The sequence below is a fragment of the Microcaecilia unicolor genome, chromosome 3 (genome assembly GCF_901765095.1).
Source record: "Microcaecilia unicolor chromosome 3, aMicUni1.1, whole genome shotgun sequence".
In the NCBI taxonomy this organism is placed as follows: Eukaryota; Metazoa; Chordata; class Amphibia; order Gymnophiona; family Siphonopidae; genus Microcaecilia; species Microcaecilia unicolor.
Window position 1 is genome coordinate 132969843 of NC_044033.1, and position 25830 is coordinate 132995672.

A 25830-nucleotide genomic window follows, 5' to 3' on the forward strand; every position below is an offset into this window, starting at 1 on the left:
TTTTGTTATAAGTACATCTGAATATGTAGTATACTAACATCTTATGATCTATTACAGAGGTTCCTTTATACTAAGTCTCTTCAGTTTAAAGACCTGACTGAAAGTACTCCAATATAGGATTTTAGTCTTTCATGTTCACCATAACACCCCTCCCCCTCCTTCTATTCTCCAATAATTGTTCTATAGGAAGTACTGTTCCCTCTGTTTTTATCCATTAGCAGCCTCTTACCAACCAGTACAAGGTTGTTCTGATAGAGTTTTCTGTTTTCCAGTCCCAAAGGGAAGGTAGTAGGGGAAGTGGATATCCTAAAGGCTGATCCTATGGCCTCTTGCAACTTGACTTAGCAACCCACTCCAAATTCATGAAGCAAGGGCTTCATTTCCTGAATAGCCCTGCAACGTCGGGTTCCAGGAACAGAAGAAAATGCATTGACTGTTTTCTAAGCCTCTTATATTTATCTATTTTTTGGCACATTACACAATGCTACAGATTTTTTTGAAAAGTAATAATGGAGCATTACTTTCAAAAAGATTTAAAATGGCAAAGCATGATTTTAGCTAGAGATCAGAATGCTGTCTTTTTATTTTAAAGTGCATTATATAAATGTGCTTAATGCAGCCCAAGGCCGCCAGAAGGATAAAAGGAAATTATATAGTTACAACAGACATGCCTAACAAAAGAGATGTGATAGACTATGCCAGGGGGTCAGTCAGAGACTATTTTGGAACATTCAAGTACACAGGAATTTAGGGATGAATAAAGGTTGTGTGACTTATGAGTTCATCTTTTTGCTCAGTCAGCAGGTGTATCCATTCATTTTTCTCCCTTTGATGAACTTGTCCAAACTGGTCTTGAATGCCAGCGCTGATCCTGACTAGACAACAGATTCTGATAAATTATGCCAAAAGCCGATGACCCTTAGAGACCACAGCCATGGATTGCTCTCTCCCTGAACTGCAATAAATCAAAAAGAAAGAGCATATAACTCAAGGCACTGGGATTAGATCTGTACACACAGTTTTACGCATAAACTGGAAACTGAGCATGGGTATTTTTTTGGAGAGGGAAGGGAGGGGGGGGGGCTGGAAATAACATAACCAAACAAAAGTGAAGATCAACTGTTTTTTGTTGTAATTTTTTCTATAATAAAATTGAAAATAATGCCTTATATTGTAAAGTAGAGATGTGTTGGGTAAAATTGTATTCTCATGCCAATATTAGGGGCCCTTTTACAAAGGTGCGGTAAGCCCACCTTGGACTTGCCATGTGCCAGTTCAGCACTACCACTGGGCTACCAGAGGATCCCAGTGGCAGTGCCTGCCCCTATCATGTGCCATTTACGTCACATCAGATTTTGTTTTTTTAGCACCGGTGGCTTACCCAGTGGTAATCGGATGGTGTGTTACCGCCGGGTTAGCTTGTGAGCCCTTACCGCCTCTGGTAAGGGCTCCCCCAGGAAATTCCACACAGCAAGTGCTTCAGTTACCACTTGGCAATTTCCTTCCTTGACTGGAAACTACCTTTTACTGGGCAGCGGTAAAGCAGGGCCTCTGCACATGGCAAACCCACGTGACAACATCACTGCAGGGCCCGTTTTACAGTTGCAGTGTTTCTCAACCTTTTCCTGGATACTCAATCAGGGTTTCATGATTGCTGTTTTACATATGCATGAGATAAATGTGCATACACTAGGTCTGCAATATATGCAAATCTTTCTCATGCATATTCATTACAGATATCCTGAATACCTGACTGGCTAATTGTCACTAGGTGGTATTAATAAGACTTTATTGGAGAAATAATCGCCTGACACAGACTGTGTTTTTTACTATAGAAGATCTTTTTGATCATATGATGTCCCGATTTTGAGCGCAATATTGCTTGGGAAGAAGCTGACCGGCTGTTTATATGCTTTTGCTTTGTTTGAAATTTCAGCAACTGAAAGCCCCTGACGCAGCCCTTGTGGGCGAAACACAGTCTGTGTCGGGCGATTATTTCTCCAATAAAGTCTTATTAATACCACCTAGTGATCTGCTCTTTTGTTTGCTTCCACATTGGATTTTGCGGATCATCTGCCTTCTTGTTTTCTTGGCTAATTGTCACTCCTGAAGAAGGCTAGGAAACACTGTACTAAGTTATCCAAGTAACAAGTATTTTTATTATGATAGAGAATGTTAGTTGGATTCCCTTGGGTTGGTGCAAGAAGGATATGTGTGTTGTTTGCAGGCAGAGCCAATACAAGGGCATTAAACACCCTACACAAACTTTCATCCTTTGAACTCCTTCAGATATTTTTCAGACCTCTAGCCTTTCCCCAAGATGTTGATAATTAAATTCAATGCTACCCCTCCCAACAATCCTTTCAAAATGCATAACTGGACATCAAGCTTTTAAATATCAATGGGTCAATGCTTTGACAAAGTGATTGCTGTTTGTTTGTTTATTTGTTTTTAATGCCAGCCATGTACATCCAATATTTAAAAGTACTTATTTGGATAAATGACACTGGTCACTATTACTGATTACTCCAGTATTATATAAATAATGCTGCAGAGGTGGATAAGTGGACCATGGAAATTTCCCAGATATATACAATATTGAGACCATTATCCTGATAGCTATCCAAATAACAGCTTTCGATAAAGGCTTTAAATATTACTTTAAATATCACATCTTACTGAGATCTGTGATTATGTTAACTGTTCTGAGTGTATTCATTTGCTCTATTTTTCATTGTTTACTTGATATTTTATAGTGAGCTGGATGATATGAATGTTTTAAATAAATTCTAATTTTGCACCTAACCAATACAGCATCAGAGTGATTTGAATCCTGGCTTCCTATGCGCTCAGCATACAGCTAGTCTACATCTCCACTCCAGTTTCAGTGTAAATGGTTAGAAAACCCCACTGTTGTGGTACAAAATCGCTTGCCCATTGACTTTAATGGAAACTAATGATATGAAAATCATTCGGTATCTAAAAAAATGAAACAAATGAATGATCAGAAAATGAATCAAGCTGCAAATTTTTACCATGCCCAGTTTATTACTTTGATTTTATTTGTATATACTGAAACTCAAATATTCTGAGCAGCATACAATATAACATAGAGGAAAAGTCCATAAACTTCTATTAAGTTAGATACAGGGAAAGCTACTACTTATTATCTCTGGGATTGGTAGCATGGAATCTTGCTACTCTTTGGGATTCTGCCAGGTATGTGTGACCTGGATTGGCCACTATTGGACATAGGATATTATGCTATATGGACCTTTGGTCTGACCCGTTGTGGAAATTCTTATGTTCTTATGCTCTTGGAGGATGATAGAGCAGCAAATGGATAGAAGATAGAAAAATGGAAGAGGAAAGAGGAAGAGATGAGTAGAGATATGAAGGATAGTGTGAGAGAGTGATAAACAGATGAGTGATAAGAGAGACTGGAGGAGGGTATGAAATAATTCCCTCTTCACCACTTTAACATTATAATACACAGTTATATTCTCTATGCAGTGTTTTTTTCCCTTTATAAATAAAATATAAAATAATGAATGAACCCTGGCTAACAAGTTAATATGTGCTTTTTAGTGTGTTTTATATATAGAAAATATGGAATGAAAGTCTTCCATTCCATATTTTTCTATATATAAAACACACTAAAAAGCACATATTAACTTGTCTTTATATGTAGAAAAACAGCAAAATGCAAAAGAGGACGAATATGGTATGAGTATACAATTCCCTAAGGGGCCTTTTTACAAAGCCGCAATGTGGCTACCACGGCAATGACACACGACAAACTGGCCCTACTGCTGAGCTACCACAGGAGCGCAGTGGTAGTTCCAGTGTATGCTGTGCACCATTTCTGGTGCTCAAAAATATATATATTTTTAGCACCGGGGGCTTACTCGGTGGTAATCGGGCAATGCTGCATGATGCCTGGTTACCGTGGGGTTAGCGTGGAAGCTCTTATCGCTTCCTAAATAGGCAAAGCCATACGCCAATACCACCATAGGGCCCCTTCTACTGCACCTTCGTAAAAGGACCCCTAAATAATTAGCTATATAGTTTATTCATTTTTCTGATAGATTATTTGGTGTGTTTATACAACATTTTTACCATTAGGGAATAGGCTAGTGGCTGGAGCTGCAAGCTAAAGACCCAGAAACTGGGGCATAAAATATATTTTTCTCAATGACATCCCGTGGTCAAATCACTTCACCCACCATTGCCTCAGGTGGAACTTAGGGAAAAACGTATGTACCTGAATCTAACTCATCCTGAGCTCAGATGTGGAAAACAAAACAGTAATTAAATGCTTCTAATGTTTTAACATAAATCCAATTCACTTAGAACATTTTTAACATTGTAACAATGCGTATAAGTTTGTTTTGAATAGCAGTAAAACTGAAGGACTTCTGGACTGCTTTTTCTCCTCTCCAACCCTAGGTGAACTTTGAAATTATTTTGTCAACTTATCTGGTGACAGATTTAGGGATTGCCCTTGATATATTGTTTGGTTTGGAATCTCATGTAGCTCAAACAATGAGATTAGTATTTTTTGGCATGTTCTACTCAAATGATGTATCTATTGGGACGTTCTCTCTGTTTGTCCATCCGTGCTCATAGCCTCAACAATATATATTCATAAATAAAGACACACAGACAGAGGCACACATATGTATTCACACACACATAAAGACACAAACACATGCATACACAAAGAGACACACACCCAGATACACATGCACACAAAGACACAGGCACACACACAGATACATGGGCATTGCGGTATATGGGCAATGTTGGGGTAGTGTCTAGGCTACCCAGTCAACCTTTAATTTGGAGCTATCAGGGAATGTTAAATCTGAAGGTATATTCTTGCCCACTCGATCTAACCAGAGTAACTTGTTTTTATCCTTACTGAGTTCACAACCATGTGAAGAACATAACATTTCTAACTTCCTACTGCAAGACAAAATTTGCAATAAGGTAAACTGTGCTAAGTAATGAATAGGTACCAATAGGATACAAATGTTATAAATAAATAAATAACGTCAGTATATGAAACAAATTTAGCCTCAAAAGCTTTCAAGTATTTAAATGTCTGTATTATATCTCCTATTCCTCCTTTCAAGAAGGAAATATGTGGAGGTGTGGCCTAGTGGTTAGGGTGGTAGACCTTGGTCCTGAGGAACTGAGTTCAATTCCCACTTCAGGCATAGGCAGCTCCTTGTGACTCTGGGCAAGTCACTTAACCCTCCATTGCCCCATGTAAGCCACATTGAGCCTGCCATGAGTGGGAAAGCATGGGGTACAAATGTAACAAAAATAAATATTCAGGTCTTCCAGTTTCTTCTGATACATCTTTTGGTGCAAGCCCCACACCATTTTTGTCACCTTCCTCTGAACCGCTTCAAATCTTTTTTTACATCCTTAGCAAGATACAACCTCCAAAACGGCACACAATACTCCAAGTGTGGCATCAACACCTCTTTTTTTCTGCTGGTTATGCCTCTTTCTATGCAGTCTAGCATCTTTCTGGCTACGTCCACCACCTTGACACACTGTTTCATTGCCTTCAGATCCTCAGACACTATCATCCTCTCCTTGTCTATGCATATCAGCCTCTCACCACCTAGCACATATGGCTCCCTTGGATTTCTACTCCCCAAGTGCACCATTCTGCACTTGTTCACATTAAATTTTAACTGCCATATATTAAACTGTTCTAACTTTTGCAGATCATTTTTATGTTTCCACTCTTTCTAGGAAGTTCACTCTATTGTAAATCTTGGTATCATCTGCAAAAAGGCAAACTTTACTTTCTAACTATACAGCAATTTTGCTCACAAATATATTGAACAAAATTGGCCCCAGCACCGATCCTTGAGGCACCCCAGGATCCTTCCTCTCAGTAAATTCCATTAACTACCACCCTCTGACTTCTATCTGTCAACCAATTTCTAATCTAGTTCACCACTTTGGATCCTAACTTCAGTCTGCCTAGTTTATTCAAGAGTCTCCTACGAGGAACTGTGTCAAAGGCTTTACTGTAACCCAAGTAGATTACATCTACAGAATGCCCTCGGTCCGGTTCTCCCAGTCAAAAGCTTCAATCAAATTTGTTTGGTACAATTTACCTTTGGTAAAACCATGTTGTCTTGGATCATGTAGCCCTTAGATTCCAGGAAATTCATTATCCTTTCCTACAGCAGTGCTTCCATTACTTTTGTAATAACCAAAGTGATGCTTACTGGCTATAGTTTTCTATTTCTTCTCTATCGCCAGTTTTGTGAAGAGGGTCTACATCCGCTCTTCTCCAGTCCAAAGGTTTATTAAACAAATATTTCAAGAAGGAAAAGTATTATGGAAGAGGTATATTGTGTGAATGGCAATACCAGTCAGTGTTTAAGAAAAGAAAGAGATGAGGGATTTGCTTCCAGAGAGCCCCTAGATATTCCCATGATTACAAGAGAGATACTTTGAAACAGATAAAAAATAAAAAAAATAAAGCAGTGGCGTTCCTAGGGGGGGGGGGGGGGGGCGGTGGGTGCAGTCCGCCCCGGGTGCACGCCGCTGAGGAGGGGTGCCGCATGCGCCTGTTCTTCGTTCGTTCCATGGAACAAACGAAGGACAGGCGCGCGTGGCACCCCTCCAGCGGCATGCACCCGGGGGGGGATTCTTTCGTAGGGGGGTGTCCTTTCGCTGGGGGGGTCACGCTGCATCCAGGGGGGGTGGCGCTGCACCCGTGGGGCAGGGCACATTGGCAATCTGCCCCGGGTATCAGCCCCCCTAGGACCGCCACTGAAATAAAGTATTCTTACCTGGAGTCTTCACACTTGTAACATGAGCAAGCAGAGTTCTATGAGGGAGGGACAGGAGGCAGCAGAACACAGGATCCTTGGCAAGCAGGAAACCCAGGAAAGGAAAGAGGAACCCTGGGAAATGTAGCACAAAACCCTTGTTACCTTCAAGTAAGATAGGGAGCTCAACAGCTTCCTAGCAGCTGCAGGAGAGGCTGCAAACCTCTCTGAAAACCCGAAGATCAGAAGCCCCGCACTGTTCCAAACAGCACTCTAAAAATAGTACTGAAACAGCGCAGGGCTATAACGCCCCTATGACCAGCGCTAATAGCATGCAAATTTAGGCACGCTATTAGTTCTGATCATAGGGTTAAAATGCGGGAGGATTGTACCTGAGCGCATCTTCCCATACTTGTTTGACAGGTCTGGGCTGTCAAAAACAAGGACCTGTCAAACACAGAGACTGGAGGTCCATGGAACCCCTGGACCCACCTCCAACTGCAAGACCATAGTGGTGTTGTGCCCCTCTGACCCTCCACCCCCAGGACAGCGACATAAGGGCTGGAGGTCTGGCAGACCTCCAGGCCCCCCGGAACTCCCCACAAAAAGGGCATGGGCGGCTGGAGATCCACTGTATCTCCAGCCCCCTACCCCCTCACATCCCCCAAAAAAGGTCCTGGTGGCCCAGTAGGCTGCAAACCCAACCCCCTCCCCACCTGGTGGTCTAGTATACCCCTCTTCTCCCGTACCTTTGTGTTGGAGGAAAGAGTAGCACACTTTCTCCTCTTCCAGAGCTGCCTTCAAAATGATAGCACCCAGCCCTGCCCAATGCATACTGGGATGCTCTGGGTGTGGTTTCCTTACCATATAAGGGAGTTTCTCCCTTATATGGTAGGGAATCCCCACCTAGCACAACCCAGGATGCACTGGGCAGGGCTGTGCACCACTATTTTGAAGATGGCACTGGAAGAGGATTGTGTATGCTACTCCCTTCTCTAATGTGAAGGTATGGGGGGAAGAGGGGGACCTCTAGACCACCAGGTGGGGGGGGGGGGGTTGGTTTTGTTGCCCAATGGGCCTCCAGGACCTTTTATGGGTGTGGGGGAGTAGGGAGCTGGAGATCCACCAGATCTGTAGCCTGCCATGCCCTTTTGTTGGGGAGGGGGGTGTTAGGGGACTAGAGGTCTGCTGAACCTCCAGCCCCCGCATTGCTGGATTGGGTTGGGGCTCCTGTAGGGGGAGGGTCCTCATTCAGGTTCAGGTTCGTGTTTGGGTTTGGACTGGGCACCAGCTGTGAGCTGGTGTAAGGTTTGCTGTGGGAGCAGCACCAATGTTTGGCACACTGAGCATCGGGGAGTAATAAGTAATTTATTTATTATTTATTTATTTACGGTTCATTTATACCCCACATTTTCCCACAAATGCAGGCACAATGTGGCTTACATGAATTACAAAAGTAGAGAAGTACAACACATGAATTTTACAGCAGAATAAGGAGAGAACACTAACAACAATTAGGGTGACTAAACAGCAGAATTACTAATGGAGTAAGTTTTTTCAAAAAGGAACATTTTCAACATCTTCTTGAAAAGGTGATGATCAGATTGAGATTTTAGGTTCAGAGGTAAAGCATTCCAAGTCTTCGGGCTGGAGTAGTGAAAAGTAGAGGCAAAAAGAAGCTTGTATTTGACACCCCAGCAAGACGGATAATGAAGTTGGAGATAGGTGCGGGCTGTGTTGATGGCATTTCTAGGTGGGAGGTCTATTAAAGGAATCATGTATTCTGGAGCTAGACCATAAATAATTTTATGCGTTAAGGTGCAGAGCTTGAAAGCGATTCGCTCTCTTACTGGGAGCCAGTGTAGATTGAGACGTAGAGGCTGCGAGGGAACCATGCGCGATTTGCCCAGGATGAGTCTTGCAGCAGTGTTCTGGGCAATCTGGAACTTTCACAGTAGTTGCTCCTGGCAATTCCCTGTTTTGCATGCATTTGCATGCTCATTGTGTTCAGAGCTGGAAAGCACATTGTTACACAGGTTCACCGGCTCTGATCATCAGGCGGGAGCAAACAAGGGCACTAGTACGGCGCTATTGGCCTCTAGTGCCCGCATTTGCTTCTGATCATCGAGGCATGAGTAGTGCTGTTGTATATTGGAAGTAGTCTGAGTCAGAGAAAGAAAAGAAGTGAGAGAAAGGAAGCAGATGCTAGTTGTGCCTCAAACCTGCCTTGGAGAGAGCTAGAGGAAGGGATCTCAGCTGTAGTTGACCTGGAAGCTTTTCTTAAGAAGAGAGGAATAGGAAAATCTTAGTAGTAGTAGTAAAGGAACTACAGGAAGAAGTAGCTAGACATTAAGGGGGGGATTCTATATATGGCACCTAAAAACTCCATGCGGAAAACATTGCTGACTAAGTGTAAATGACCAGGAGGGGGAAATGGACCATTTCTTGTGCCTTTTTGTTGTATCCTGAGTGAGGAAAAAAACCTTTGTAAGTTTGGATTGTGTTGTTATTTCAATAAATAATATGTGGCATGTTAAACCTTCTGGCTGGTGGGTGATGTAATTGTTAGGGAGAGCTTCATCTGTCCTCAGTAATTTCTGAGAAGAGGAGGAGGACTGGGAGTAACTGGGAAACTTTCCTTATGGGCAGAGATATTTGAAGCAGAGAGTACCGAAGGAGCTAGCTAGTTCCTGAGGATAGCAGCTGATCCTGTGAACACTGCTTGGGGCCAAGGCACTTCTGTGAGGTCGATCATCTGGACCTGGGTAATTATGAGTGTGCCCTCGAGGGTGACAATAGATGATATCCTACTCTTGTATGGGCCCTTTTACAAAGCCGTGGCAAAAAAGTGGCCTTAGCGCGCCTTTACACAGATCTTTCCCACGTGCTCAGACCACTTTTTCTGCAGCTGGAAAATGATAGGTTTTCTATTTTGGACATTAATGGCCATGCACTAACCTTGCCATTAGCTCATGGGTCCTTATTGCCACCCATTTAATAAATAAATAAATAATCAGCTAGCATGGCAATGTGGCTACTTTAACTGATCAGCAGGGCGTAGCCAGACTTCAGAAGTAGGGGGGTCCAGAGCCGAGATGAGGGGGCACATTTTAGCCCCCCCCCCCCACGACACCTCCAACAACTTTGACCCACCCCCTGCCGACAACCCTTTTGACTCCCCGCCCGCCGTTGCCTACATTTGCTGGCGGGGGACCCCAATGCCCGCCAGCCGAAGTTGTCTTCCTTTGTTTGGCAGTCTGACGTCCTGCACGTACAACATGCAGGACGTCAGGCTCACAGAAACAGAACGAAGCCCTGCAGGACGTCAGACTGCCAAACAAAGGAAGAAGACTTTGGCTGGCGGGGGTTGGGGTCCCCCGCCAGCAAAGGTAGCAGGTGGCGGGATGGCGGCAGGAGGGGGGTTGAGAGGGTCGCCGGCAGGAGGGTTCAGGGCCAAATCTACGGGGGCCAGGCCCCCGTGGCCCCATAGCAGCTACGCCTACTCTTCACCCCCAGACACATTCCCTTGACCAAAAAATTAAACATGTTGGTGGAACGGTCACATTGGGATTTTACTGTGGGATGCTTCAGCACGCCCTGCAGTTAGCTCTTTTAAGGTGCAGTAAGCAAGGTTATGTACAAAGAATAAGTTAGGGGGGTTTTTCAATGGCCTATTAGACAATAATTTTAAATTCCAAACCAGTATCAGCACAATGTACAGATGCCTTTTATAGGCATCCTCATTACGAAAAAGGAGGATGTTTTCAGACTAAAGTTTACAAGAACAAATTATTGCACTACAAATGCTTTGAAAAACAGCCTTTCTTCCTGCCAATTCCTTTGATGCAGGAGGCTTAGTGCTGATATCACTGAATATGATATACAGGCCACAAAATGGAAAGACGATTTCAAGAAAGAGTTCTGTATAGCATAAGCGTAGAAGGATGCTCAGTCTTCAGTTAGGCAAAGAACTGATAAAGGGTTTGAGCAAAAGCAATGAATCTAAATTACTTTGATTCAAATTGTACTTTGTGCTTCTCACAAATGGCCAAGGCAATTGCAAAGATCATTAGGAGACACTAGCTTGACTGTTTCGATGAGAAAGACAACACAGTAGCATACAGAAGAGGTAAGATCTTTATATGTTTACTCTACACAGTCTTCACCCTAATGGACTGAATCAGGAGTTAGATTTAAAAGTTTTTATATCCTTATGTACAGTTTTTTATTAGCTGCACATGCACCCTTGGGTTGTTTATCCTTCCCTGTTCTGAGGGGTTTTTTTTCCTTTTATTATTTTAAAAAGGATATGCACTTTATAGAATAGCGTGTAGCGCCATTCCTGTGCCTAACTTTAGGCGCCAGAGTTACACCTGCTAAAACCTGGTGTAAATGCTGGTGCCCACGTTTGGTGAGCTAAGGCAATATTCTGTAACCTTGCATGTAACTATTTGGAATGCCCCTGACATGCCCATGGACACGCCCCCTGTGAGTTACACATTAGTAGAACTAGGTGCCATGCCTTCTAGAATAAAGGGTAGCCACATGTGTGCACAAATTTTAATTAGCACCAAGCAAAATTGCAAATGGGTTGTTATCACCCAATTATTTATGGTTAAGAACTCATTAACCAATTAATTTGCACACACACATCTTGGCAGCGTGCCGTATATAGAATCTGGGGTTTACTATAGGTGCCCCCATTTTTACCAGGTGGAGGCACCTACAGCTGCAAACATTGGCATGCTTAAGTGTGCCATGCAGAATGCACAACTTATAGTATTCTATAAGGTGCACATGTAAGTAGGTGACATACCCCTGTCCCAAGGGCCGCCGAGAGACTGAGCCAGGTCCGGACCATGGCCACCGCTGCCGGACACAGGGCAGGGCTGCCGCCACCCCCCCCAAGGATCACCACCGCCTCTGCCACCCCCACCCGCCACAACTGCAAATACCTTGGCTGGCGGAGATCCCAAGGCCCCACCAGCAGAAAAGGTCTTCCTCCAGCACTGCTCTTCACTCTGCTGCATTGCCTGCCCCTGTGGCTGCTTTTTCTCTCACGTTGCGCATGCTCTGTTTCAAAACCAAGCATGCACAGCCTGTAAGAGCCTGTAAGAGGGACATCCTTCGGCGGTTCTGTGAGAAGCACGTCCTTGTTACTGTACTTTACACTTATGAATGTTCCTTATATTTCCTGTACCTGGATGTCCGCAACTACATGCACTGTACTTGCGGAATATGCAGCAATGGGAAATATAAGGAACATACATATTTTACTGTGTATATATGAAGAGGTTCGCACACTTGATAATGATCTATATAAGGAAGGCTCCGCACGTATGAACACGTTCTCATCCAAATAAGGCCCCGCATGCGTGACAACGGTCCATGCACGTCATGGACATCGACGTGCTGACTCGTCCATACATGGGATGGTCGTCCATATATGGAACTGTGCATGTAAGGACATCCATCACGCATGGGCGTCCAAATAAGGCGATGCATGTTTTCCAATGGTTATTCACTGAGAAACATGACTCTCCGCAAGGAGCCAAATTTCAGCGTCACTCAAAATCTGAGGCTAATTGAGCTGTGCCTGAGGCACCGTCGTGCCCTTTTCATGCACCATCATCACCTGCCCCCCAGGACTGTCTCAATACAAGCATAGAGTCGTATAAGAGACCAGTTGGAAAGGTAACTGTTTGTCGTCGTCCCCGTCCTGGCCTATCAGGTCCCCCTCCTGTAGCTACACATATAAGAGCTACCTCAGTAATGTAAGCACTAACTGTAGTCTGCATTCAAGGGTAATCAGTATGTGCACACGGACATTCATTATAGAATCAATTTGCTAGAAAGGAAAAACATTCTCATTTCCCAACAATACTGCATACAAACAGTACTCTCTGTCCTCATGTCCACCTCAATGGCACCCCCCCCCCCCCCACCCCATCAGTAGTGTTTTGTGTCTCTACAATTTGGGTGCTAAATGATTTTATGTTGTGAATGCAAGAAGGGCCATCCCCTGACTCCTGGTGTACAAACTTGTATCTTACAGATGTTTTGGCATACATTGGGACCTCAAGTCCCTAAGGCGAAGGTTCCACCGCGTACGGCGGGACCACCTCGACATCATTCGGAGCATGCGACGGCGCCTCAGGGCTCGACGTAGGTATTATAAACAGGCCACCTGTAATCCTTTGTAAATGTATCAGTTTAATAATGCAAATTTCATGTTCAGTTTCCATGTGGCTAATAGGCAACTAGTAAGTCACATCTCTGTCCCAGATCAAGGCCTGAGGTTGCAGCTACCCTCCCATGAGTGTGGCTGTAACTTCCAACTAACCTCCTCCGAGATGAATGAGATGACATGCCTCAATTCTGTATCCCCCTTTCTGGGGTGGATACTGTTTAATGGAATTCTTGCCTGATGTCCTGCTCTTAGTGGATGTCATAGCATGATTTGAAAGTAATGTAAAGAAATAGTGCTTCCACCCCCCCTCCTCCCCCCCAAAAAAAATAATGGTCACCCCCCCCCCCCCCCCCCCCCCCAAAAAAATGGTCATCCTACCATAGTCACAACTGAAAATGCTAACATGCTGCTGAGGAATGTGTGTTCCTGCCAACACATCTTATCGTGTACTGCTTTTTCAGCCCAGCTTCCAGGGTTCCCTGTCATGTCATCTCATGCATCTCACACCCCATGTGTCTAGCCCAGGGCTCACCACTGACCCCACCTTTCCCCATTCCTGCCTCATGCCAGCCAGCCAGCTCCTGCACTATGCAAGCCATGTTGAATGTGCTGATCTCAAGGACAATCCTTTTACATGCACAGGGTGCCAGCAGCAGGAGGAGGAGGCAGGACTGCCTGAATCAGTGGTGGAGTAGGAGGAGGAGGACCCCTGGCAGTACATGCCTCCACTTGAGGAGAAGGAGGAGAGCCCAACACCTCCAGCCTTTTCCACCCCACCCCCAGCCCCATTCCCATCCCCATCCCCAGCACCAGCATTGCGCCTCCTGCAGCAACTGGTGAATAGCCAAAACCAGTTGCTGCAGGAGGTGTTGGCGATGCGGCAGGCTAATGAGCAGCACTTCAGGGCACAGAGGCTGCTCCTGGTGCTGCTCGTTAGACTGCTGCACAAGGCCATGCAGGGAGGATGACATGGCCTCCCTTGAAGGACTTAGGGGGGGGGGGGGGATTGTACATAGTTCTATTTTTTTTTTTTGTTAAATACACGTTGGAGACTTTTTAATATAACAGGGTGTGTGTCTCTACTTTGTGCACTACGTATTATCAAATGCTGGGGTTGATGTGAGAGGAGTCAGCAATCTGGGTTGCATGACAGGTGAACTGTGACAGAGAAGCTTTGGTACATATGTGTCGTAAGTGTGGCCATACAGAAGGCCACCTGTTCCTTCCAAACTGCATGGCTGTATGGTAAGGGGGAGGAGGCTAGGTGGGCATTTCTGTTGAGGAACACAAATGCCCATCCAGCCTCTCCCCCCTTACCATAGAGCCTCACAGCACAGAGTTGTGTAAATAATAGGTATGTTGTCTAGCACTAGTGATCTGCCAAGTACAAACTTGCAGATAGGTAGCACATAGACTATGTTACTCTCTGATCAGCAGACACCAAACCACATTGGTGAGGGCCAGGAAGGAGCTACAAACAGCTGGGTCATCTTTTCACATTGAATGTATCAGCAATGGTATATAGTGCTGAGGAGAAAAGGGAAAACAACGGTAAAAGCATTAGATGGATGTTTAGTTCATCACAATTGCAATATAATACATCAGGTAGGGCATAGGCTAGGGGAATTATATAGGCACCGGGCTGTAGCCACCTGCAGGTTATTTAGTACATAAGTACATAAGTACATAAGTAGTGCCATACTGGGAAAGACCAAAGGTCCATCTAGCCCAGCATCCTGTCACCGACAGTGGCCAATCCAGGTCAAGGGCACCTGGCACGCTCCCCAAACGTAAAAACATTCCAGACAAGTTATACCTAAAAATGCGGAATTTTTCCAAGTCCATTTAATAGCGGTCTATGGACTTGTCCTTTAGGAATCTATCTAACCCCTTTTTAAACTCCGTCAAGCTAACCGCCCGTACCACGTTCTCCGGCAACGAATTCCAGAGTCTAATTACACGTTGGGTGAAGAAAAATTTTCTCCGATTCGTTTTAAATTTACCACACTGTAGCTTCAACTCATGCCCTCTAGTCCTATTATTTTTGGATAGCGTGAACAGTCGCTTCACATCCACCCGATCCATTCCACTCATTATTTTATACACTTCTATCATATCTCCCCTCAGCCGTCTCTTCTCCAAGCTGAAAAGCCCTAGCCTTCTCAGCCTCTCTTCATAGGAAAGTCGTCCCATCCCCATTATCATTTTCATCGCCCTTCGCTGTACCTTTTCCAATTCTACTATATCTTTTTTGAGATACGGAGACCAGTACTGAACACAATACTCCAGGTGCGGTCGCACCATGGAGCGATACAACGGCATTATAACATCCGCACACCTGGACTCCATACCCTTCCTAATAACACCCAACATTCTATTTGCTTTCCTAGCCGCAGCAGCACACTGAGCAGAAGGTTTCAGCGTATCATCGACGACGACACCCAGATCCCTTTCTTGATCCGTAACTCCTAACGCGGAACCTTGCAAGACGTAGCTATAATTCGGGTTCCTCTTACCCACATGCATCACTTTGCACTTGTCAACATTGAACTTCATCTGCCACTTGCACGCCCATTCTCCCAGTCTCGCAAGGTCCTCCTGTAATCGTTCACATTCCTCCTGCGACTTGACGACCCTGAATAATTTTGTGTCATCGGCGAATTTAATTACCTCACTAGTTATTCCCATCTCTAGGTCATTTATAAATACATTAAAAAGCAACGGACCCAGCACAGACCCCTGCGGGACCCCACTAACTACCCTCCTCCACTGAGAATACTGGCCACGCAATCCTACTCTCTGCTTCCTATCTTTCAACCAGTTCTTAATCCATAATAATACCCTACCTCCGATTCCATGACTCTGCAATTTCTTCAGGAGTCTTTCGTGCGGCACTTTGTCAAACGCCTTCTGAAAATCCAGATATACAATATCAACCGGCTCCCCATTGTCCACATGTTTGCTTACCCCCTCAAAAAAATGCATTAGATTGGTGAGGCAAGACTTCCCTTCACTAAATCCGTGCTGACTTTGTCTCATCAGTCCATGTTTTTGTATATGCTCTGCAATTTTATTCTTAATAATAGCCTCCACCATCTTGCCCGGCACCGACGTCAGACTCACCGGTCTATAATTTCCCGGATCTCCTCTGGAACCTTTCTTAAAAATCGGAGTAACATTGGCTACCCTCCAGTCTTCCGGTATTACACTCGATTTTAGGGACAGATTGCATATTTCTAACAGTAGCTCCGCAAGTTCATTTTTTAGTTCTATTAATACTCTGGGATGAATACCATCAGGTCCCGGTGATTTACTACTCTTCAGCTTGCTGAACTGACCCATTACATCCTCCAAGGTTACAGAGAATTTGTTTAGTTTCTCCGACTCCCCCGCTTCAAATATTCTTTCCGGCACCGGTGTCCCCCCCAAATCCTCCTCGGTGAAGACCGAAGCAAAGAATTCATTTAATTTCTCCGCTACGGCTTTGTCCTCCTTGATCGCCCCTTTAACACCATTTTCGTCCAGCGGCCCAACCGACTCTTTGGCCGGTTTCCTGCTTTTAATGTATCTAAAAAAGTTTTTACTATGTATTTTTGCTTCCAACGCTAATTTCTTCTCAAAGTCCTTTTTTGCCCTCCTTATCTCCGCTTTGCATTTGGCTTGGCATTCCTTATGATCTATCCTGTTACTTTCAGTTGGTTCTCTTCTCCACTTTCTGAAGGATTGTTTTTTGGCTCTAATGATTTCCTTTATCTTACTGTTTAGCCACGCCGGCTGACGTTTAGTCTTTTTTCCCTTTTTTCTAATACGTGGAATATATTTGTCCTGAACCTCCAGGATGGTGTTTTTAAACAGCATCCACGCCTGATGCAAGTTTTTTACTCTGCGAGCTGCTCCTTTCAGTCTTTTTTTCACCATTTTTCTCATTTTGTCGTAATCACCTTTTCTATAGTTAAACGCTAGCGTACTTGATTTCCTAGTTTCACTTCCTTCAATGCCAATATCAAAACCGATCATATTATGATCACTGTTATCAAGCGGCCCTCGTATCGTTACCCCCTGCACTAGATCATGAGCACCACTAAGGACTAAGTCTAGTATTTTTCCTTCTCTTGTCGGCTCCTGAACTAGCTGTTCCATGAAGCTGTCCTTGATTTCATCAAGAAATCTTATGTCCCTTGCGTGTACAGATGTTACATTACCCCAGTCTATATGCGGGTAATTGAAATCCCCCATTATTATTGTGTTGCCCAGTTTGTTTGCGTCCCTGATTTCCTTTAACATTTCCGCATCCGTCTGTTCGTCCTGGCCAGGCGGACGGTAGTACACTCCTATCACTATCCTTTTCCCCTTTGCACATGGAATTTCAATCCACAGTGATTCCAAGGAGTGTTTTGCTTCCTGCAGAATTTTCAATCTATTTGATTCAAGGCTCTCGTTAATATACAATGCTACCCCTCCACCAATCCGATTCACCCTATCACTACGATATAATTTGTACCCCGGTATGACAGTGTCCCACTGGTTATCCTCCTTCCACCAGGTCTCAGAGATGCCTATTATATCTAATTTTTCATTTAGTGCAATATATTCTAACTCCCCCATCTTATTTCTTAGGCTCCTGGCATTCGCATATAGACATTTCAAACTATGTTTGTTGTTCCTAAGTACATCATGCTTAGTACTTGACAGTATTAATTGGCAATCTTTTGTCTGATTTTTATTGTTATTTAAAGATACCCGATCTACTACAATCTCTTTTGCAACCTCACTATCAGGATACTCTATCTTCCCTGTTATGGTGATATCTTTGAAAGATACCTTATCCCGAACCATGCTCTTTTGAGCGACTGTCGGCCTTCCCCCCATTTCTAGTTTAAAAGCTGCTCTATCTCCTTCTTAAACGCCGATGCCAGCAGCCTGGTCCCACTCTGGTTAAGATGGAGCCCATCCTTTCGGAATAGGCTCCCCCTTCCCCAGAATGTTGCCCAGTTCCTAACAAATCTAAAGCCCTCCTCCCTGCACCATCGTCTCATCCACGCATTGAGACTCTGGAGCTCTGCCTGTCTCTTGGGCCCTGCGCGTGGCACAGGTAGCATTTCAGAAAATGCTACCCTGGAGGATCTGGATTTCAGCTTTCTACCTAAGAGCCTAAATTTTGCTTCCAGAACCTCTCTCCCACATTTTCCTATGTCATTGGTACCCACATGTACCAAGACAGCGGACTCCTCCCCAGCACTATCTAGAATCCTATCTAGGTGACAATAGGAACTGTAACCAGAACCCCTCTCCCTCACCATGACTTAAGGGCTCAAGGCCGTGGTAGGCGCACCTCTGGCCACCTTGAAAATGGTTTGCAGGATAGAATTTAGAAATAATGTTGTTCCATAAATATGGAGGATTGTAGGACTGTGTTGAATAATGTGTAAAAGACATTCAGTGCATATATGCTTCCCCACCCCCAGCAACCTTGAGAATGGGTGGGCACTTCATAAAAGGGGACTGGGGTTCACCACATAAAGAAGGATGGAACCTAGCAGGGAGACACTTGAGGTGCAAAGCGGGAGAAAAACTACCAGCTGTGGATACCCATGAACCTGGTGAAAAGAAGTAAGATTTGAATGCAGAGAACATACAGAGAATGGGGAGCCCTTGACCATGAGGGATACACACATCCATTCTCAGGGACTCTTCCCCTCCCCCTCCCCCATCTCACAGGCAGCCACAACTGAGTGTGTCCAATAAAGAACAAGACATCTGTACAATGAATTGGGTAGAAACAACCATGGCTCTCAGAGTCCAGTGTATTATAGTCCACTGCTGTTTCTTGCAATCCTCTTGACCATCTGTCCTACAAGATGCAAGAAGTGTTTGTTTAACATCTACAGAGCAGAAAGGGAACAGGTTGCTGAGAGGTATGAGCTTACCTTGAACTTGTGGTGCAAGAATCTGAGGACGTCCTTACGGCCCTGTTTCGATTATTGGATTTGGGCACCCTTCTTTCATGGGGACGCCCATGTGCCTTTTGTGTTGCTTTTTGGACGCCCTTCTCTTTCAAAAATGAGCCTGATAGTAGCTAGTTTCCATAAATCAAGGACTAGTCCTGAAGATAAGCTAAAGCTTGATCAAAGTGGATGGAATAGGGTTGGTTGGTGCTGTGGTCGTTAATCTTTTCAGACATAGATGTCCGTTCTCCTTCTGAAATGGAGGATGCACATTCATTTTTTAGTTCTGCCGTAGTCGTCCCCTTCCCAAACATTTACAGCCCATTCTGCCTTGTCATAAAAATACTTTCCAGTTTTAGATGTGTATATCCCGGCTTTGTAAAATGAGGATCTAGATGTTTATGCAATACATGTGCATGTGAATGCATCTCTACAACTTGCACAGCACTTCTAAAATAAGCATCGTGTTTATTATACCCTATTCACACAAAGGAATAGTGTGACCAGCAAGGCACTTCCAAAGAACAGGAAGACGGAAAAACAGTTTTAAAAAAGCTTTATTCTTATAATGCCCGACACAGCACCATGTTTCGGCCAGTGGCCTGTATCAGGGGTCTAAAATAAACAATGATTTAAAATAATAATTTAAAACAGATTGAAATCAATAAAATACAAATGTATGTATATATATATATTACAAAAAATGGAGAGTAACATATGGGTGTAAATATACATGTATACATCTATATGAATACTAATAAAAATGTATAAAGTGCATAAATAGGAAAAGACAAATACATGTAATAAGTGTGGTATTTGTAATAAAACAGCTTTATACAAATAGAAGCTAAGCCTATGTTTCTGTAACACCACCCTTTTGATTCATATTGATGACATGTATGAATATATTAATACAATTTTTTGTCTTATTACATGGGGCTTATCTTCTGGCTGAAATATGGTGCCGTATCGAGCATTATAAGAATAAGGCCTTTTTTTTTTTTTTTTACTGTTTTTCTGTCTTCCTGTTGTTCTTGCTGGTCATACTACTCCATTGTGTGGACTCTTATATGTAGTGGACCTGAGTCTTCCGCTTCTGCGGCCTTCCTTCTCTATTATACCCTGATCAACATTGCTTTAGGAAGAGCAGCTAATAAGTGAATATACAATGAAAATGAAATATCTATCTCAGTTCTTCAACCAAAAATGGTGTCTTCTGCTCTCTTCCTAAACAGCAGTGCACACTGTCTGCCAGTGGATTCTTTTTTGTGTGAAAAGTCTCTGGCATCAGTACAAAATATCTTTAGTAACAATTCAAAACAGCATCAAGAGGTTTTTCCATACTTCTTCCTGAACACAAACACAGTCTGCACACAGTATTCTGGAAAAAGTCTCTGGTAGCAGTACAAAATATCTCTGACAGCAGTTCAAAATAGTTTGGGAGGCTTTTCTTTCCTGTTCCCTTCCAGACAGGAGTAAACACAGCTTGCAAACAGTGTTCTGGAAAAATGTGTTTGGCAGCAATTCAAAATCTCTAGCAATAGTTCACAACAGCTACAAAATGTCTTTCCCATTATCTCCCAAACTCAAATAAATAGAGCCTGCAAATGGCTTTTTGATTTTATTTTATTTTTTAATAAATAAATAAAAATGTTTCACCTTACTGTTTTTGTATTTTTTCCAGACCTGTGCAAAGTCTTCGGATTGCCTCTATAATAATATCATTAGTCACATCTGTTCCAGCCTCACTGCTTTCCCCTCTGTCACCTCTCTCATCTTCTAATTACCTCACTTCCTGTCTCACGTGAGATTTGGAATCTCTGTCCATGCCACTGTAAGGGGGTTCCCTAAGTTCGGTGCAGTAGACAAGGCAAGCAATTTTACATCCCAAGTCCCCACAGAATATTTATTTTATGCATGCCCTCTCCTTCTCTTAGCTAAGCACATGCAACGCTTTTCTCTCCAAGGAAGCAGATTCTCTCTGGGGTACAGGGATGATTGTCTCCTTATAGGATGGATGCCCCCTAGCACTACTACTACTTATCATTTCTATAGTGCTACAAGGCATACGCAGCACTGCACACCATACACAAAAAAAAAAGACAGTCCTTGCTCAAAGAGCTTACAATCTAGCAGTAGTACCATAACACTACCGCTAGGGGTCATCATCGTCATTTAGGATCCAGGTGCAGACCTGCTCCTGCCTGGGATGATTGGATTCACCAATGGTGACCCCAAGGTAAGTACAAGGGGGTGCTAGAGGGGTGGGGGGAGGGTCGCTTTCTGGGGAAGTAATGCTTATGGCCAAGGTGTGTGGGTTTTTTTTTAACTTTGGGGTGGGGATTGGGAATTTGGAAGATCTGATCAAAGGGATCAGGGTATGGGTGTTTAACACCTGGGGGATAGGATCAAGGGAAAGATGTTGTCAGCAAGGTTCTTTCTTTTTTTATTTATTTTTCAATGATGTTGCACCACATTCATGCAGTGGCAGATAACGCAGATGCTTCCTGATATCTGCCACTGCATGTAATGTGGTGCCCATGCACTAAGGGCTGGATTCTGTATATGGCATCTAAAATGTAGGCTTGCAGGAATAATGTTCATAGTGCTAGTCTATAAACCATGTCTACAGTAAGATGTAGTTTATAGAACAGCACATAGGCCAGAGGAACAAGCGTACATTTAAGCGCAACCATTTATGCCACTGAAAACCTGGTGTAAATACCTGCACCCAAATGTACGCGCATTCCCCCAAATTCTTTAACAACATGCGTAAACTTGATTGAAGCCCTGACATGCCTACATTCCTCCCATGGCCACACACCCCTTTTCAGCTACATACTTTGGAATTTACACACACCTCTTTTTAAAATATGCCTAAAAAGAAGCACATGTAAATTCCAATTTTTGCCAATTAGTGTTGATAATTGGTTGTTATCAGCCAATTATCATGACTAATACTAATACTTAACATGTGCAATTTGCCACGCCTTATATAGAATCCAGCCCTCAATCTCTGCCCTCTGGGGGCATGCCCCTTTCATTAAATGCACAGGCGTTGCATTTACCATATGAAAATTTTACTGTTAATGTACAGTAAGTGCAAAACTTACCACACTTTAGTAAAAGAACCCCTTAGAGTTAACCTTACTTAACAGATCCCAAATTCTGCCTCACAATCTTCAGTGTTAACCCTACTGAACCAAGGGTGCACACCCAAAAATATTTATTTTGTTTAGCTTTCAATGTCATTTATGGAAATTTCCATTTTGTTTTAGTTTTTTGTTTCTTAGGCAATGTCATACATAGTACATAGTTTGGAAAGGGTGAAAACTATTTACAACACAAAGAAGAATCCAAAAATGCCCCCCTTGTTATTTCAGGCTAAAAATGACCTGCACATCTCTTACACTGAACCACTGCAATTCTTTAGAAAGTTTTCGGACATTGTTTGCAGATAATTCATAACTGCAGCCCAGATGGTGGTTACAAGGGTAGTGCTGAGAGTATTGATGGTTATTTATTTATTGTTGCATTGTATCCCACATTTTCCCACTTATTTGCAGGCTCAATGTGGCTTACATAGTTCCGGAGAGGAGTTCGCAGATTCCGGTGTGAACAAGTACAAAATGATGTTGTGGTAAGATGGGTTCTCGTGGAACAGTCTCGTTAGGGTGTCATAAAGCGGAAGGATTGTGTTGTGACCATTACGTACTTTGGTTTTGATGTGTTGCAGAGTTTGAGCATTTAAGTTGGATCGGTAGGGTATGCCTTTTGGAACAAGTTAGTTTTTAGTGATTTCCGGAAGTTTAAATGGCCATATGTCGTTTTCATGGCTTTCAGTAATGCGTTCCACAGTTGTGTGCTTATAAAGGAGAAACTGGATGCATAAGTTGATTTGTATTTAAGTCCTTTGCTCGGGAGCTGCCTGTAGGAAGAGTGCAGGACCCGTCCTTGGCAATCCCTAAGGATAGAATTCTGATCCTGTCCAGAGCCGTGGGTCATGATAGCCTGCATGCATCCAGTAAAGGGCACCACAAAGAGTATACTTTAAGATTTTTCCCTTGATATTCATCACTATTTAGCCAGCAAAAAACGGTTTAACCAGCTACCCGCTAATATTCAGCCACTTATCTCCACTAAATATTTGCAGTCAGTGCTAAAAAGTTAACTAGCTATATTGTGCAATAACCGGCAATGTTCAGTGCTGACTGGCTAAGTTTAGTAGGCAAATCGGACCACATAAACAGCAGTCTTATCTTTGTCCACTATTACCGTAATTGGCCAGAGCTGAATATTCACTTAGCTGGTTAAGTTAGCGCTGGCTAAAAAAAGAAAAAACAAACATATTCAATGCTAGTCACTGGAAAAGGCCCGGCATTGAATATCTGGGGTCAGTGCTGACCGCAGCAGTGATGTGGGCTGCTTCCCACTAGCTGAATATCGGCCTCTGTGTGTATAATTATTAAAGTTCTACAGGTTGAGAGGGCAATATAGAGTATTCAAGGTATTAGTTGTGTTTGAGTTTTGCGTATCTCACAAGGCTCTCTGTTAGTTGTTCCTACCATAAAAAAGATGAAGTCACAGTAAATAAGAGAAAAGGCATATTGAACTGTGGTTCTGCAGTATTGGAACAAATGTCCAGCAGAGTCTTGTGGTCAGCAGGATTACCTGACATATATGCTGATAACTATTTCATTCTTTGAGACTTTTAATTAAAGAGATCATGAAGATTGTGATGTGTAGCCTTTAAGGATAGATGACGAATGGGTGTAGCATCTTACTTGTATGTTTGTGTTTTTTTTAATTAAATATGTTGCATGTTAATTTACTACAATTCACTATGAACATTGGTTTGCTATGACTCTCATTCCTCTAATTTTCTTGCTTTAACCTCTTCATTCAATCTCCAGCTATTCTTCTCTACCCCTACTCACCAGCATGGCCACTGCCTAGATCTTGTCTTCTTCTGCAACTGCTCACACTCTAATTTTACCACCTTATTCCTTCTCTTATCTTACCATCATGTGATAAGTTTAACACTTAATCACCCTCTCCCTCAGTCTTGTTCAATCACTACCAGCATATTTAGGGATCTTTTACTAAGTCACGGTAGTGTTTTTAGCTCACAGTAGAAATCAGCTGGTGGTAAACGCCAAGACACCCATTATATTCCTATTAATGATCATCTTCACTGTTTAGCTCTCCTCTCACTCCACTTCTTACCTAGGGGCCCTTTTACTAAGCCGCATAGGCACCTACGCGCGACGAATGTGTGCCAAATTGGAGGTTACCGCCTGGTTACTGCGTGGCCCTTGCGGTAATTTCTATTTTGGCGTGCATCTGCTACGTACGTCTGAGAAATATTTTTTTATTTTCTGGCAAAGTGGCATTTGACGCGCAAAGGTCATTAACGGCCAGATTCTTTACTGTTAGGTCGATGGCTGATGGTAAGGTCTCAGACCCAAAATGGACGCGCGGCAATTTTGATTTTGCCACATGTCCATTTTCGGCCCAAAAAAGAGGCCTTTTTTACAGGCGCGCTAAAAAATGGATAAGTATGCGCCCAAAACCCGTGCCTACACTACCCCAAGCCATTTTTCAGCGTGCCTTTGTAAAAGGACCACCTAGTGATGTATTCCTTCCCTGGTGTTTTCTCCCTTTTTCTTTCATATGGTGCTCTCTTCTCTCTTCAATTGCACTTTTAGTGTATGCTCCAGTAGATTCTCCTGCACTGCTATCCCACTGTCAGTCGTTGTACTATAAGTCCTCTGTCTTGTCCTCTCTCTATATATACTTATTCCCTTGATGCTCTGATCTCCTCCCATGGTTTTCAATACCATCTTTACATTGATGACTCCCAGTTCTACCTCTGCACATCAGAACTTTCACCAAGAATCCAGGCCCAATCTCAGCCTGTTTGTCTGACATTGCTGCCTGGATATCTTACTGCCATCTGAAATTGAACATGGTCAAGACTAAGCTTTTTATTTTTCTCCCTAAACCCACCTCTCCTGTTCCCCCCATTCTATGTTTCTCTCATCCTCTCTGTCTCCTCATCATAACCTGGGGTTATCTATGACTTTTCTTTTTTCAGCACATATCTAACAGACTGCTAAAACTTTTCATTTTTCTTTATAAAATCATCAAAATTCATCCCTTCCTTTCTGAACATACTACGAAAAACCTTTATCCACACTGTCATCATCTCCCTCGTAGATTACTCACAGGTCTTTCACTAAACCATCTCTCTCCTCTTCAGTCTGTTGAGAATTCTGCTACACAACTTTTCTTCCACCAGTGTTGGCCCTCTGCTTTATTGACTTCCTATCTGTTCTGTATAAAGTTCATACTTTTCTTACTGACTTATAAGTATATTTGTTCTGCAGTTCCTCAGTTTTTCTCCTCTCTGATCTCTCCCTACACCCTTCCCCAACAGCTCTGTTTATCAGGCAAGCCAACTCCAGACTATGGGGCCCTTTTACTAAGCTGCGGTAGGCAATACATGCATGCAGCGTGTACTCAAAAGAGACTACCGCCAGGCCAGCATGCCACCTGGCAGTTATTTCAGATTTGGCTGAGCCCATAATGCCTGGATGAATTATTTATTTATTTCCTCACACGCGCCCCGTTTCCAGCAGTAACCGGCAGTTGGCACATGCTGACCGGTCACCGCTCGTGTAGCGCGTGATCCTTTACCATTAGATCAATGGGTAGTGTTAAGGGCTCAGGCCAGTTTTAGACACAAGTTGGTTTCATTTCTACCGCATGCCCTTTCCCCGTCACATTTACCTTTTTTGCAGACAAGGTAAAATGGTCCCTATATTCCTTCCCTCTTGCTGTACACCTGGATCAGACTTTATGAATTAGCACATCTTGCTCCATCTCT

At 43.3% G+C, this 25830-nt stretch overlaps 1 long non-coding RNA gene across 1 annotated transcript in view; it reads right to left on the bottom strand.

Annotated features, from left to right (window-relative positions):
- Positions 1 to 608: 608 nt before the first annotated feature.
- The window catches only part of LOC115464844, a 38827-nt gene continuing 13605 nt past the window's right edge, over positions 609 to 25830 (bottom strand). The window contains exons 2-3 of the long non-coding RNA XR_003941276.1: positions 6828 to 6941; positions 609 to 955 (exon numbers count right to left, since the gene is read on the bottom strand). This is a non-coding gene — a long non-coding RNA (uncharacterized LOC115464844). The remainder of the gene's footprint in view (positions 956 to 6827; positions 6942 to 25830) is intronic.